This window comes from Gouania willdenowi, chromosome 5, assembly GCF_900634775.1.
Source record: "Gouania willdenowi chromosome 5, fGouWil2.1, whole genome shotgun sequence".
Classification (NCBI taxonomy): Eukaryota; Metazoa; Chordata; class Actinopteri; order Blenniiformes; family Gobiesocidae; genus Gouania; species Gouania willdenowi.
This window is the reverse complement of record NC_041048.1, coordinates 11844779-11849591: the sequence shown is the minus strand read 5'-3', so window position 1 is coordinate 11849591 and position 4813 is coordinate 11844779.

The following is a 4813-nucleotide window of genomic DNA, read 5'->3' as shown; positions in this document are numbered from 1 at the left end:
ATAACTGACTGCTATATAATGATGTGCTGTATTGTTGCTTTTTACTCGGTGATGAAGCATTACACATCTAAAAATTCAACCTTCAGCATTACTTTAAGAGAAATTGTAAAAAAAAAAAACGTCTGACTGTTTTCTCTATTTCTTGTGCAATCTAAAGCCCCCTCCTGTCGTCTCCTGGGATGCCATAATGAGCCATTAAACCAGTGAATTAGGGGTAATGAAAAGGCTCTTAGTGGTTTACTACTGTGGACCTCCTGGATTTGTCTTTCTGCATGAAAGTATAGACAGAGGCTGCAATCGCCCAATGGCATAGACTCAAAAGGATCACAATCACAGCTACAGATAATCTGAAAAACTGGGTCTTTGTTCCAGAATGAACCAAAAAAATAGCATTAAAAGCAAAAAAAAAAAAGAAAGAAAAAAATAAAACAAAAAATGTTGATATTCTCAGATATGAAACAGAACATTTATTTTAAAAAAAAAAAAAAAATGGACGAGTTCCACCATTGATGTTGAAACTAATGATTTCACAGTCATGCCTATATTTGAATACAGCTGTTTGAAACATAAACAATAAAAGAAAGCTTGGACTGCTCTTTTCTATTTTGGAGATTTAACCCTGGACATTAGTGTAAATGTCTGCAAACAGTGTTATAAGAGTTCTACATGGGAAATAGGTAATATTAAAGAAATAATTGTAAGAAATCACCATTTGAGTCCAAAGGCAATACGACTACACTGCATGACTGTATGCCATAGGAACACGTTTTTTGTTGAAATCTTTTTCTTTAAAAACGTTGAACGAATTATGTTATTGTTTAAACTCTATTCAATATACTATAATGTATATATGCAGGACTTAATAAAAGATGTGTTCTGCTGTAGACCTTCCTGTTTTCATAAGAATCATTTGTTTGTATAATCTGTAACATATTACTCATCAGGTCTTCAATCATCACCCATTTCAGCCTGTTGTTATAACATATATTGAACTGGACCACTCAAGGTACCTTTTAAATAATAATGATTGACGTAGGGTCGTTTTAAGCCAATAAGAAGACTTGGTACAACATAAAAATGATCAAAAAAGACAAAAAAAAATCAATTCAATGATTGTATTCTACAATATGAAAGCATTTGAGTGAGTGTATTGTGCTTTCTAATTAACTTAAAAAAACACTAAAATAAGAATGGGAACAACACCTATTTATTAAAGGTTGATATGGCAGTATGGAAGTTGATTGCACTTTATTTTTATAAAACATACTGGGCACTTGTATAGATGTACATGTGGTTACTTTTACTTTAAAGAATGTAAGAACTTAACAGAATCAGAATATGTTGTAGAAGCAAAAGTTTTGAAAAATGTAAGTTGGCACATTGATGAACATACCACTTGTTTTTGATACTTGGATTATATTGGCATTTACTTGTTCTTGCATATGTAAAAAAAAAAAAAACCCTGTAAAGGCGAAATGTGTCATTGTTGATATTGCGATATATCCCAATGTATATTGTATTGTTTAGTATCGCGATATATCGTATCATGACGTGCAAATTATGAATCATATTGTATAGATTCATGGCAATGCACACCCCTACTGTAACTCTTTTCCTGAAAACCTCTCGTCTGATGATTGGCTGTCCACACACCACCACCTGCCTCTATTTGAACCTGATGAATGATGAAGTGCCTCTGTCCACGGTGCTGAAATCTTTCCTTCCCTCTGAACGCTTTTGCAATGAGCTGCAGGTCAACTGCTGGAAAAAGTCCCAACAGTCGATACTGTGGGTGTTATTACCTGTGATTGTGATGCAAATGTTAATGGACTCTGAGGTCTCATGATTAGCCCGGTGTGGGCTAATTTCCCTCCTCTTCAGTCCCCAGAGAGCGCAGAGAGCCTTTTCACTGCTCCTCTTCATCTGAGCACTGTCGGCTGGTGTTTTTCTGCCTCGCTGGGCTTAAAGAGACGCGGACAATCACGGGTTCAATGGCAGGAGATGCTGCTCTGGATGCGAGTTCATAGGTTTTCAAAGGATCTAAACGTTTCTGTGCCTTGAATGCACCATCATGAATGGGTCATTTCAGCGTCCAATCGTTTGTGCGTTAAAGTGAGACATTTGCTTTGTGTGTTTTCATTGCATGATTGAAAAAGAAATGTAAACGCCAAAGCACCTTTAAGGCCTGCATAGCCAATGTTTTTGGTGCCATGCTGATTCTCCCCTTTCTTTGTTTTCTGGATGCTCGTTTCTGGGGGGAAATGTTCCCTGGGAAGAGAAATGATTTGGTGAATCAAGGAAACTATTGGGGGTTGGGGTGGTGCAGGGGGAGGGACCCTGTGCCAGCTCACCCATGTGTGTAATGTGAAAAATAAGTGCCGGGTGCTGAAATACTGAAGAGGAGGAGGGAGGAGGATGACGCTTGTCGTGGTTGCACGAGGGACTGACCTTTGGGGACGGACTGATCTCACAATGGTTTTTTTTTTTTTATTTTTTTTATTTTCTATCATCATCACCCTCTCCCAGCAGATATCAGTCAGGACATGCAGGTCACACACAAAAGCAGCACAGAGTCGGACAACTGCAGATAAAGAGCTTTGATTGCGTTTATCTGTAACCACAGAGATGCTGTGGTGGGATCCTCTGGGGACGCAGCACACACTGACCCATGGGATGGACGATAATAAACTAGGAAAAATCACTTTACCCTCTTTTGTCCTCAATCACTGCTGTGTGTTATAAGGTTAGACACATTTACCCAAAAGAAAGAAAGAAAGAAAGAAAGAAAGAAAGAAAATTCAATCCTATTGCAGACAATGTTTGTGTAATTTCATCAGTGCCAGTATTTTGCAGAGCACAAACACAGACAATGATAATAATCATTTTAATTACAACATTTGTCTTTATAGCTGCAAGATTATGTATTATACTGGTGACATATACCCATGCACTCACAGGGAGAACATGCAAAGCACGCACACAACAAATACATTATTATTATTATTATTATTATTATTATTATTATTATTATTATTATTATTAGTCACGGTTTGCTCCAACAGCGCGGATCAGACCAGGTCTGCAGTCCGCTGATAACAGCCTCTGCTATTAACTCGTTCATTGAGGGGGTGGATTGGGGGGTGGCATGCCTTTGTGTGTGTGTGTGTGTGTGTGTGTGTGTGTGTGTGTGCGCGTGTGCGTGTGTGTGTGTGTGTGTGTGTGTGTGTGCGTGCGTGCGTGCGTGTGTGTGTGTGTGTGTGACTCGTGAGTGTATGTGTTTCTGATTTTTTTTTTTTTTAGGGACATTTAGAACCAGAACTCACGACACTGAACCATGCGTCATGTCACGATTCACGGTGGAAGCTGCGGCTCCAAAGGCCTGATGGGCCTCCACCGTTCAGTTACAAATTCAGGTGAATTCATGTCAGTGCTTTCATTTAGAAAATACGAATACATTTTATTTAAAAAAAAAAAAATTTAAAAAAAAACACATATAAATATATATATATAGATAGATAGCCTATATTTGCAGGTGTTTTTAACGCATTTTAAAAACCTGTCGTGGCTGATTTTTATAACGTTTGTTGTTTTTAATCACTGTTTTTTTTTCTCCTTTATCTTATTCAATAAAAAAAAAAAAGCGCACACAGTGACACAGTCGCCCTACTGAAGCCAAGCATTAATGGAGCGCATTGTCTTTCTCCTCAGCGGTTCAAAGCACTCACTCAGTGTGAATGGATGCAGAATGCAGACGTGCACGGATCCAGACTGGTGCGAGTAATGCCGACGCTAGTGGTGGTGGTAGTGATGAACTTTGATAGTGTAGCCCGAGGAAAGGAAACGCTGAGCACGGTGGACACAAAGCGGCAGCGATGTGTTCACAGCAAAATGCGCACACTGTGACACACAAAAGAGACTCGGTCCGTTTAAAGCGTTTAGAACCTTTGATGTGAGTAGTTTGCGTGTGTGTGGAGGGAAATACGCACATAGCGCAATTAACTGTGGGGTTTAACAGACAATTCTAAATATTAAGCAACACTCAATAATGAAAAACAAAAGACCATTAGGCCAGGCGCGTTTCGCCAAATCTGAATCCATTTTACGCATACTAAAACAGATCATATCTTCGTTTTCCCCTTTCAAAAACATTCCCTTCTCCACCCATGGATGCTGTCAAAGTCATGAATGAGTGAGTGCCTTGAATGAGGATTTCAGTTTGACAGCCGCTGAAATAAAACCACATCAATGCTGCTTTTTTTTTTTTTTTTTTTTTTTTTTGGTTGTCAGAAGAAAATCCTGGGATATTTAAGTGGATTTGTTTTTCTGTCTTTAAGCTCACCACCGTTTGGTTAAAAACAAAAACAAAAAAAAAGGTCAAAATCCCTGGTAACAATTGTTTTTAAAACCCCGATCCTCGTAATTCCAAAGATAATTTTCGTCTTTTGTGCGACGTTCTGCGTCCTCTTCTTTGCAAAAGATTCAGAACATGTATGGATCAGGTTCTGAGCATCATTTTTCTGAGGGAATTCTAAATCTTCCTCAAATTCCGGCCTCGTTTTATACCCGTAAAGTTATGCGAGGCTCGAGGCCCAGGAATGTCATTGGATGTTAGACTGGGGTATGATAGATTATGGGTTGGGGAATGGACGGTGGGGGTACTGAAAGCACCTCCCCTAGAATGCAGCAAATCTCTCTGTTTCCTCTGGTGGGGCATTGGAGGCGTGCTTTGCATTGGCAGGCTGATGTGGACACGTGTCTCCACCCTGCCTCCTCCGGCTTCACGGTACCGCATTGGCATCAGTGAAATCGACAA